Source organism: Dendroctonus ponderosae, unplaced genomic scaffold (assembly GCF_020466585.1).
Source record: "Dendroctonus ponderosae isolate FM_Combo_2020 unplaced genomic scaffold, Dpon_F_20191213v2 Dpon_F_20191213_5, whole genome shotgun sequence".
NCBI lineage: Eukaryota > Metazoa > Arthropoda > Insecta > Coleoptera > Curculionidae > Dendroctonus > Dendroctonus ponderosae.
In genome coordinates, this window is record NW_026018715.1 from 6,886,257 (window position 1) to 6,898,595 (window position 12,339).

At 34.5% G+C, this 12,339-nt stretch overlaps 1 protein-coding gene and 1 long non-coding RNA gene across 2 annotated transcripts in view; one reads left to right on the forward strand and one right to left on the reverse strand.

Annotated features, from left to right (window-relative positions):
• The window catches only part of LOC109539638 (GATA-binding factor C), a gene marked incomplete in the record, with an annotated part of 76,004 nt that overhangs the window by 25,244 nt on the left and 38,421 nt on the right, over positions 1 to 12,339 (reverse strand).
• LOC125504482 lies at positions 1,478 to 2,250 on the forward strand. Its single transcript, XR_007281522.1, has 2 exons — positions 1,478 to 1,895; positions 1,954 to 2,250. It is a non-coding gene; the product is annotated as an uncharacterized LOC125504482 (long non-coding RNA).

The following is a 12,339-nucleotide window of genomic DNA, read 5'->3' on the forward strand; positions in this document are numbered from 1 at the left end:
CTTTATACTGAAAAAAACGATAAAAACGAGAAAGTTTACGAGTAATATCTAAAGATTTCGAGAAGCGAGCGCATCAAAGTTGAGCAGAAAAAACCTTCCAGAAATAGGGACTCCAAGCAGGAACATTGAACAATGATGTTCAAACCTTTTATCCCAGATTTGTTTAAAATATATATAATTTTTTTTTAAACTTCAGAAAGTTTTCGAAAAATCGAATTGAGAAAACAATTAATGGACGCGCAAAAAACTCAACCAAAGATTAATAGAGAAAACCCTCCCAGAAAAGAGTATTGAAAAATTACAGGAAAACATTAAAAAATCCAACTTTTTTATTACAAAGTTTTCACGGGAGAAAGGAAGAAACATTTGGAGAATAACATTAGAAAACAATTTTTTTCTTTTAGTTAGCTTTGCTTTGCCCCAAAGTTGTGCTCAAGTCAAGGGAAAGATAGTTGGCGGGTATAAAAAGTGAACATTCTCGAATTTTGTGAAAATATTCTTCATAATTCGGCGCAAGATCACAAAATCGCTTATGATGTAAATCGCTTTTAGCTTTTTTTTTAAACCGCATTGCACTAAGTATTTGTTGAGCGGCTGGACATTTTTTCAAGAATAAAAATGACGGTTAAAAACCTTTTCGAAAAAATTTAGTAAATTTGCAAACCGGTTGTCAAGTCGGTCAGAAAAGACAAATTTGTGCAGGTTCTGACGGGGCATAAACTTCCAGCTTTTAATCAAAAAGATAAGACACCGATTTAGATCCGAAAAAACACGCTAAACATGATAGGCGGTTTGATGTCGTTGTGTCGCTAAACTGAAGAAACAAGTCGACGCATAAAGACAATTATCTGGAGAAAATTTAACTAAAATATGAAAAAAAATCTAAAATGAAAAGTGAAAGGTGGAAAGAGCTTTTTAACAATTGGTGCTCCAGCAGAGAAATAATTAAAAAATCCATTCTCTTAATCTAAAGAAATTTGAAGATCACTAAAATACAGTTTGCATGATGACAAGAAGTATTGTTTATTACAAGCAAATTAATTCTTACTGATCACCGTAGAAGTTGGATAAAAAGAAGCACCCGAACTACGTATGGATAATCATTGAAAGGTTTCGCTCAGATTTTCCTTGATTTCTAACTGTCGAAAACTTCGTATGAACTACATAATAATTTGAAAATGGGTAAATTTCTACTGTTCATATTTGGCATATTTTTACGAAAAACCATACGTTTCTAACATCAAGCTGCAATTTCAAATGTTAATTATTGCTACCAACAAAACTGATCTGCAGTCAGCTGCGCTTCAAATGTAATCAGTTTCCTCGTTAGATGATCCTAGATTTATGCTTCCTGCTTCAAATACACTCAATTCCCTCAAAGAATATTCGTTTCTTTTTCAATAAAATGTATACACAAGTCAGCACACAAGAAAAGTTTCAAATCCTTAATCGTTTGGCACAAACTCAAGCCACAAATCTTTTATAAAATCGATTATTCTGTCTGAAAGTGTGAAGTTCAGGCAGAGCCAACGAGTGTGCAAAAATCATGGTTTGTGTTGATACTTTCCAGGGCGATTTCCAGGCCTCACTCGTCGTCTAAAATCAGGAGCAACACGCAAAGAATCCATCAAAAGCAATGCATTTTCGCATTCAAGTCCCCGAGCCAGTAAAAATGTTAAAAGTGCTGGCGAGTTAGTAAATATGCGGATACCCGGCCAAGCTGACAGCATATTTTAACTAACCCGCGAGCCCGAGAAGGTTTACATTGGCCCAAACACACTCGACAAGAATAATTCAGTCCCAGACAAAAACCTGCATATTTTCGCCGTGGCTGTCGAGAGCCACCGTGCTCGCCTGCACCTTTAAACGAAGACGAACGCCACCCTGGAATCGAGGTAGATGTCCAAAATACATAACAATAGGGGCCAGGACCGAAGTTTCACTTTTTTCTAGCCTCCAGCCTTTCCTACTCTCTTTCAACAGCTTCCAAAATGCTATTGAGTTTTTCCTACTAAATGCATCTATTGTCAAAGCGGAGGATGGAATATGAATTCGAGTCATTCACCAATCATATTCACAAAATATTCAAAGACGACATTAGTACATATTGCTACTATTGTCGGGGCCTTTTTTGTGTCGATCTGAAGAAACAGTGTTTCCCAAATTCTTCAAGAATGTAAATCAGTCCCCTTTTGTCAAAAGCTGCTGCAACTAATGTTTTATTCAGAAAGTAAAGATAAATATCGGTAAGTGAATCTTTTGATAATCTCAATCCAGCTTCCCAACTAATTGCACAGATAAAACGTGACTTCGAATTTGCTGAAGACACATTTTCAAGATTGGCATGGAAATAAGAAGAAATTCAACATCATATGAACGTTAACGTATAAAAGGCATGTTCTGAAGCCAAGACTCATAAACTCTCTCTGTAGATATAAGTTTAACAACGAAGATTAATTTTTGAAATTACATGCAGATTTCATTGGAAGAAATGTAGAGAAAATTCTCGATCATGAATCCACATCGGTATAAACAAATTGTTCGACAAAAATGTACATATTTTACAATTAGCTCGAGAAAATGTGATAGTAAATTTTGGTAGATAAGAAAACTAGAACGAAAGGTCCCCAAAACATTGCATATGACTACAATTAATTGATCATTTTTTTAATAAAAATGTATGCTAACTTTGATACTGCTAACGAAAATGTAATTGTAACAACACAAAAAGGAATAGTGTCTTGAAGTAACAAATTCAGTCAAATTGACATGGACTTGTTTCTAAAATTTGCTGTGTCCATTTGTCGATCAAATATACATTCATTTATTCAGCGAAGTCAAATTGGGCTGAATGCAAAATGACCAACGGATAGTCAACAAAGAACAAATGCATGTTAGACAAAAATGTTAATGTTAATCGACTGATTATTTGCATAAAATGTTCCCAATCAAACCCAAACATCTGATTAAATGTTTGAGAAAAATAATTTACTCCAGCTTTCTGGACGTTGAACAGGGGACAGTTACATAAGGTGATAAGAAGGTTCCACTCTGTTGGAGGAAAATAGCAAATATTGAAATCAAAATGTTTACTGAGAAGCGATTTACGTTTCAAAATTGCCGAAATAAAGCCTCGAATTTACAACCAGGTTAAATACAGCAAAGGAAACTCAAACCATCTAAAACAAATCAGCAAAGTGAAACTTTGTTGTAACAAACAACAGCTGAAAGTTTACCTATAAACCATACAATAGTCTCATAGTATTAGTTGAACATCTTTAAACGTGAAATAAAATGAATAATAATAAAAATACAAGAAGTAAATAACGGTTATTTTAAGAAGGCTTGAGCTTGATTTTTATGAATTAAACCATCACCAAATGGTTAATTGAGTAATTGAATAGCAGATACCTCTTTAATAGAAATAATAAAATTTTCTGCAAAATCGTGCAAAAATAATATCGTCAAATCCCGTCCTGTTTTGCCGGGTTCCTAAAAACAACAAAGACGTTAAATCCATTACCATAATGAATTGCAAATGTCTTGTTTCCCCGTTTTCTTGTATGCAAAAGACAGTTTTAATTAGCTCACCGCAAAAACTGTCACGAATTACGAATTTTAAGTAAATTATTACACGGCCAAGGCAAATTAACGATGCCATATTCGGATTTAAGCAGTCAACAGTTGTGGATCGGAGTGCGTTGCCTTCGTTTGGCTTATTTTGAGTGAATTTATAATAAATTGAGTTTTGGACTGGGTTAAATTCTCTTAGCTAGGTAGGCGGCTGCAACTAGCTTAAGATGTCTGGTATCAAGCAGAAAGTAAAATTCCTCTGCAAGTGAGGACTACAGAGAACAATTTATTGTGCCTTTTTTAATTAAGATATATAAAATAGTCATAAATCTATTTAATTCAACCGAATATTGAAAAAAATAGCATTCAAAACATAAAATTCTCAGAATCTTAACGTCTAAAGGTAAACACTGAAAGAAGAATGACCTAGATTACCACACAGAACTCGATGTCTATTAGTTAATCACACTGTGCTCCGATTAATTTATTATAGAAAATATTTCACGGTATAATTGTCTATTTATTTGCTCTTGGAACCAACAAAAGGCTGCGCATTTCGTTTCAGCCAGCAACATCGTAATCAAGCCTAATGATCGCCGATTTAGAAAGTCAAATTAGTCCATATATAATGATTTAACATTTAATATGTGGTCTCATGAATAAATCAGCCGAAGCCTCACTACAAGCTGATACATGCAGTTTATGTCAGCTCGCAGGAAAAGTTCGGATTTTATTGAAAATGTCACATTAATTGAAAAAAACTCTTCCATGTAGTTTACCAGGCAATTATTCGGAATCGATATAAAACATGTTTTGATGTTGTAGATCGGGTCGTTGAGACAGTTTTTTTTTCGTTGTGAATGGCGTTTGTATGGATACCGTTGAAGAGCGATTTAATGAGAGTGAACTAATAGTTGATAAACTACTGCCGACGTAATGGGTTCAGTTTTTCACAGAGAAAAACTTTGAAGAATTATCGGCAATAATATTTATCGACTTTATTAATTATCAATGATCGATATTTAAAGTGCTTTCAATAATTTATAATTTCACACACACTTAATACCTAAATATGCACCAGTCGTTAATGCAAAACAAAAATTGTTGTTCAAAAATTGTTTATAAGCAAGTGAACTGACCAGAAATTTTATCTGGTAGAAAACACCTGTTGCAGCAGAAAATGATAATAAATGGTTAGATGGTATAGCCCCAACACCCATAACAATCTCTTGGTTAGCCGGAACGTTGTCCCAGTCCATTGAAGGGAAAATTTATGGCTCATCGTTGATTATCCCACATAAAGCAGTGACGATTTTATTGAAATTTAATGTAGTGCTTTGTTAAAAGCCCAAACTTTCGGCATGTCGAATGCCCCAATAACTCAGTTTCTGAGCTTGAGCTGGAAAAAGACTGCTGAAAGCTACATAATTAAGTCTTTCTGTTTCTTTTTTGGCACAAATCGGTTCATTTTCAAGCATTTAGGTCAACAACGAAATTTCCATTTGGAACAATGGCTGTCGCAACTTTGCTAGCTAATTAGTTTCATGTTGCTGGCGATCTTTTCCTTTGCAGCCTTTTGTTTCGACAAAATTGCTAAATACCCCATCCCGATTTGCATTTTTCTCGGCCAGTTTAAATGCCCATTATACGCAAATAACGGTCTCGCATTACGTAATTGATTATTACTTAATTGGCGCGCATATTATAAACAATTAATCCGCTAATTAATTTCGTGCGTGCAAAAAAGTGTAATCATTGAGCGGCATATGGCGAATGGATAATGGGGCTCCTCATTCGCAATAAATCATGGATACTAACAGTTAAGTTGTGGAAATTCATGTTTTGGAAAGGAAATTGGCCTTGGCTATGATTGCTACATGTTTATGGCAATTAATAGGTGATTCGACCAGCTCCAACATCAAACTGTGCAGTTGGACATAGTTTTTGTTTAATTATTTATTTAGTAATGGTTGCCAGTCATCGGCAAGGGCACTTTTGCTGAAATTTGTAAACAACAACAACAATAGAGGTAAAGTGGTTAACAATAATGGAAGTCTGAATACTTATACTTTACTCAATAAACATATGGAATTGGCTGATTCTAATTGACTGACTTTGAGTGTTTCAAAGGAGATATCCTGGCAATAAGTGGGGCAATTGGAAGATTTTTGTCGATATATAGTCCTTTTCCAACTACTTCCTGAATCAGCCAAATCGGCTGTTAAATTGGTTTATCCCGTTTTTCTATCGAAAAGATCATCTGCCTTGAACAGTGAAACCAAAAATTGCTCTCGAATTTATCAGAATTTTCAGCAATTATCCAAATAAATTGCTCAAGAAATCAATTTTTTTCCGATCTTTTGATAAATATGCCTGTCGTATTGATCGGTTTAGGTAGTTGATTTTCGTCAATTCTTTAAATGTTGCTGAATGTTTCATTATTTCCTATATGTATAAGTTAAGTAAAGGTACTTAGTTGTTTTGCGAGTGGTGTGATAGAATAACACCTTTGCACACATCATGGAAACTTTCATGATAATATTTGATGAATATGATGAATAAATGGGGACAGTTATTATTTGAATTATTTTTAAAAACAATTTGGAAATGCCATTTTTACCAGTGTTTTGGAGAATAATTTACAGATCTGCTCACAACGATTCGGTTGCTTCATCAATCGGCAAATTTAAATATAGTGTGAGCTTTTTTTCTACTAGATGTTTATTTTAAATCAGCGGATTCTTATTATATTTGTGCATTTTACATTTTCACAAAGTTGACTCAACATTGTCGCTGTGCAGAAAAATTGTTTATCTTTCATCTAAATATACATTTCCACTCTCAATTATTCAAACATTACAAAAAATATCGCAGTGCAAAATGAAAGATCAATTATCCGTTATCCGTGCGCAGTTGATTGTGCTTATGGTATTATCATAATTTAACCGAATATGAACAACACCCTTTGAATAACAGAAACGAAATGGCTCAAGTATGACTTGCAACGTGCGATCGGACCCATTATGGTATAAGTCATTAGTTGTTTCGTTAACAAGTTAACAAGATGGCAGTATTATCGGGACAATCTCCGATCGACGTATTGATGATGGTACGGTACCATCTCTTCGGGCCTCCGGAACATGTTCTCGTTTCTTTCGACGAATCCGTACAAAATTACAGTCATAGACCCGTGTATCTACCAGACCTGTAGTTGGGTTTTTGTTATTTGTACACAAAGAGGTTTTTATTACAGGGAAAATAACAAGACGATCGTGCCGTCCGACGAAGAAGCGATTCGCATTCTTTGGCTTTTTAACTTTGCAGAGGAAATACCCAGTTTTACCATCCGACTCCGTATAAATAATTAAGTGCGAGCACCTTTAAAAATACCCTGAATATCAGTGTTTGATTTTACTGCTGGTTATAGAATTCCCACGTCCTTTGGGGAGCCGCAAAAAGTATTAAGCAAAAAAAAACAAAATTGAAACAGGTCAGGGAACTGAAAAGGCAACAAATTAATTAGATGTCAACCTTGGAGGCTTATATGGGTCTCAATAGCGGAAATATTAGCTGACGTTCCGCCTTAATTGGATTAATAAATTGTTTTTTTTTCTCGTGGTAAATTCGACAGTTAGGCTGAAGATTGAAAACAACTACTTAGATAATAAATTAGTGTCGAATATTGCTTGGTTTGCTCCGAACAGAGTTGAGAAGAAAATGTATCAAGTAGGTTAGAGACATTTAAACCTAAATTAAATTATAAAACAAGTCAACAATAGCACGCAAGTTGAGTCTGCACTATTGGCAAAACATTGTAAGTAATTTATGTAAAGAAAAATTGGAAAGTGAATAAAATTTGAATAGATGGTACCTCCATTTGGACCACCTTGCATAACGATTTATAATATTTTAACAAAGCAGAAGCCAACCTGCAGTTAAAGTCCAATGTATAAAGTTATTAATGTTTGATGGTATTATTCCCTGTATTGTGACAGCTCACGTGAATAACACCTATTATTTGATAAATTATGGATGTTTAAAAGAAAGAGAAGTTTGCGCGGATATTTTTCACCTCGTAGTCGGCTTGTACCACCTTTTTTGGGTTGAGCAGTTTAAGTGATTTATAATGGTGTATCGAAACAAAGTCGTATGGGGACTTTGGTTTTGGAATTTTCGAATAAAAATGTGTTAAATTCTGGCGATTAATAGTGGCCGGGTTCTACCTGTTCGGAATGTGGCACCGGCAAACTTACGGTCATCACTTTTACTTTTACGTATCAAGCGGGAGAATAAAAAACAGGCTCGTTTATTTTTTAATTAACAACACAGCGGTTTTTAATAATCACGCAGTGATTAAACAGTTTTTTCCAGTGTTAATTTGGCAGGACGCAGCAGTATTAGGTACAAATTGGAGTGCGGGTTTTGCTTGCGCATTGGCCGAACCTTAAGAGGTGCTTGCTGCTAGTTGCCTGGCTAAGGAGATTTCTACAATACACAATATAAATCAGAGAGATTTACTTTGAAACCGGTACTAACTGGCAGTCAAGAGTCGTACAATCATCGATCAAAGTCAATATTATTAATAATCCGTCGCGGAACATGAAAAACGTTCTTCGGCTCGGACACTTAAATTTCGACTATTCAATTGCAATTATTGGTATTGTACCGCTGAATATTTTGGATTCTTCACTGGGATCAACTCTAGACGATGAAATTGGACAAGGATGCCTCATTAATTCAACCACTAAGCCTCTCAAAGTGCAAACATAATTCATATGGAGGAATTAGAGAAATCCCCTCTTTATAAATGCTAAATCTTGAAGATGATTTGACGGTGTTAAATAATCAAAAGACTTGAATGAATAAACAATATGAAGTGGACCAAATTTTGATTAGTAACACAATTCGGAGAGAAAACTGATTTTATGTGAGAATTGCCACAATTAGAATCTCAGTCGAACTGCAAGTCTTTCTTCAGACTAAACCCAACTGATGAGGGTTAATACGCTCAAACAAAACCGACCCTGGCGGTGCCTGAGATAAGTACAGCTCAAGATCTGTACTTAAATAAAATCTTTCAATATTTGCCAAATTTCCTCTTTGTTTCTCAAAGCTTTTTCTCATTTTGTTCAGTTCAGTTGGAAGAAAATTTGATAATGAAAGCGTTAAGTAAATATTCTCAAATCGTATGTTAATTCATGTTCTGATATTATTACGAAATACAAATACGGAGTTGTTCAAAATCAATTTGTAAGTGTATATAAGTAAGTTGTAATTTGTATTTTATAACTTTGTTTTCTCTGTGTTTCCCACATCGAGTTTCAAAGTGCGAGAATTTGAACAATATATTTAATTACTCTTTTAGAATTAGATGATTTTAGATTAGAATATTTAAAGGTAGCTCTATAATTAAAAATTCAGTGTTGAAAAGTTTATTCAAACAATATATTGGAAGATACAAATATAATGTGAAACCTTCCAGGAACGGAGAGTGATTGCGTTGATGTGAAACTAGGAAAACTGTTTCCAAAGTGAAAGCTTTTGCTCATTGACTTCGATTAACAAGAAATTTCCAGTTTAATTATGCATGTGCAGATTTGAAAGTGAATGTCATCATACCCTGTTTGAATTTAGATAGTTAAAGGTTAAAGAGATCACAGAATACTATATATATGGGTAAAATATTTATATTTAGTATTTTTTATTGCTAAAGTATTCATTCCATCCCAATTTCACTAAAGGATTAAATTTCGGCTTTTTAGACTGCGCTCAGCAAACCACCTCTGCAGGTCCCTACGAAACGTCAAGAACCATTCAAATTCACTACGGTCTAAAATCCCTAAAAACTCATAAGTTTCCGGGATTTGGTTGAATTTTGGAATTGGAAAAATTTATATTAAACTCGGTTTCAGTAAAGAGCCTTTATCAATATTTTTCGCAATCAGTCCACGGTAATTTTAATTTTCTCATATGGATAAATGTTCTACTTTCAACAAACATTTGCATCTAAAAAAGTAGCTTCTTCTGGAAATGATCCGAGTTGAAACAGAAATAAATGGCACTTTTGTGCTTAAGAACAACAAATAATCTGCCGGGCTCTAAAGAAGTTCTCAAGAGCGCGTGTCATTTAAGAGGCCCTCACTAAGAACTTCGGAGCCCAATTTCTACTTGGCATTATTATCCGGTGGCTGAAGGAGGTAAACACTCAGGTCTGGCGTACAACAATGCCCTAATAACTACTTCACGATGAATAAGTTGCATTTTTGAAGAAAAATAACACGGTGCTGACAATGGTGGCGCCTTCCAACGAAACAGCTTACCCATTTTGGGCTGTGCATTAGACGGATTAAATAGAAGGTGCTTAGAGAGTTTTTCGGCTAGACAAGTTTTCAACAGACCTGATTTTTGCAAATAACTATCCAATTACCGGTAGGGTATTAATGGAAGTAAAGACCAGAACAAAACAAGCCTACGCTGGTAGTGTGAATTTCTGTTTCTGCTTTACTGACAAGCTTGCTTTGCTTCGGGAAACATTAATCAGAAATATGGGGTCAATGGAAAAACTCCTTTTCGAAAAAGGTATGATTAGTACCAATAGCCATACAACGTTTCGAGAAATTCGCCTAAAATCTAATCCCTTGAGATCAGTAGGGACAAGAACGGAATTTTGAAACTATTCACCGCTTGCTAAGAAATGGTCACTTCGAAAGGAATCCGAAAGTCCTTTAAGAAGAGCGGTGAAAATTATAAATTCTCGAACTATGATCGAATCTGCATAGATCATCAACATTCGTCTACTTTAAGTCAAATCACTAAAAACGGCCACTAATGAATTCATGATTTCAGGTTTATGGCGACATTGTGTACATTGTAACTTGAAACCTGACCAACTACCGTATGAACTGTTATGTATAATGCCCGATGTCCGCCTACTTCATTCCTGAGACCGTTGTAATTAATGTTGATCATGATCAAAAAGCATTAATATTAACATGGCAGCAGACATTAATGGTAATAGATTTGGTGTCATGGGTCTAATAACACGTAGACAAATCGGGAACGTAAACTGTGAAGAATAGCAAAAACACTAAAAGAACTGTGAGCTCAACATTGCAGAAATATGTACTTAAAATTTTGTCTTCCATTGGTCTTGTTAAGAAGAAAGTTAATTTTTCAGCGGTTTCTCGGTTAATGTAGGCATTCAGTGGCAAAACGACACAATTTCTTAGATCCTAAGCCCACCTGGCAACCACCTGAGTAACTAATAGCCTACATAGTCGAAACAATAAGCATAAACATGAGATTTCGGTCGCACGCGTAATTTAAACCCGATTGTGGACTACCAACTAATGGCATACGCCTACCAACACCACGATAATACCGAGCGCAATCTATTTATCTTCCCAACTCTTCACGAAAATTAATTTAGTGCTATTTAAACTCCTGGAAGCCTTTTCGAACAGCATAATGTTGATAAATGATGTATTGTGATGAAACGCTTTTGTCCATCGATTTTCGGCTACGAGGCCATCGCAATAGTTGCCGAAATGTTCGACTTGATTGGCATTTACAAGGTGGAAATGGAAAAGTTAATAGGTCAATTTCACCAGAATCCTCGAGTTTTATTCAGTAATGCCAGTTTTTTTATGTAGCACAGAGACAACTGGATTCTTTCTCGGTTATTGCAAGTCTTTCAATTAAAGTTTCTACAGATTGGCAAATCAAACAATGCAAAAAAGTTTTTCTCAGTTGGACAAAATGACGTTTTTTATATTTTAATACAACAAGCATTATAAACCTCTTATCTCAAAAACTTTGAAAATGTCAGGTGTCTCAAAAAATTTACATTTTGGTCTTGCAGTGATATCTGTACTTTTTTCTCTTGAGCCCGTTTTCTAAATTGGGAGTTCATGTGAAACCTAAAAGTTTACAGTCAGCCAAAAGCAAAGCCAAAAATTTGATTGTTGAAAACCACCCTGAAAATAGAAGAGATGGCCTGAAAATTCAAAAACCGTTTGCAGCTATTAGGTTTATCTTTAAACGTTTGGTTTTGATATCCCAAAAAAACTATTTTTTGTCAACTAGGAGCATACCTTTCCGCAATTTTGCATTTTTTCATTTGCCACCCTATACAATGTTTCTCTAAAGTGATTAATTTTTACCAAAATATGGACGAGACCACAAATGAAGCCAAATAACGCTGCAGACAGAAACCCAATCGCTTGAGGCAATCAGAATTTATCGGTTCCAAAGTTTAAAAAAATTTGGTTTTGCATTTTTCATTTTGTTCAGCAGTTAATTGAGTATTTTTCAATAACCATATTTACAATTTGTTCTTTAAGTGTGTGCATTATTATTGCATTTAATTGCCGATTATTAAATTTGGAAAATTATTACTAAAACAGTCGCCGACAGTTGATTGTCTTTTACTATTTTGTAACAATTCGTCGCTTGAGTACCTGAAGTTTAAAGTTCATTTTCACAGAACTTATCGATGCAGTACTGTTTTTGCAAAAAATATGTTTGTGTGATTTTTGTAGTTTAAAGCAAACTTATATTTTTTACTTTTGTTTGTTAGTAGTAGGGTTAAAAATTTTAAAATTTAAGTTTAAAAAACAACTACTCAAATCAACTCAAAATATGCAGTTTTTCATAGACTACAACTTTTTTCGAAATAGTAAGACACCGACCATATATTAATGACATAATAAATGTTTGTTGAACCACCAATTCAACCCTCATAAATTCATGTAATTCATGTATTCC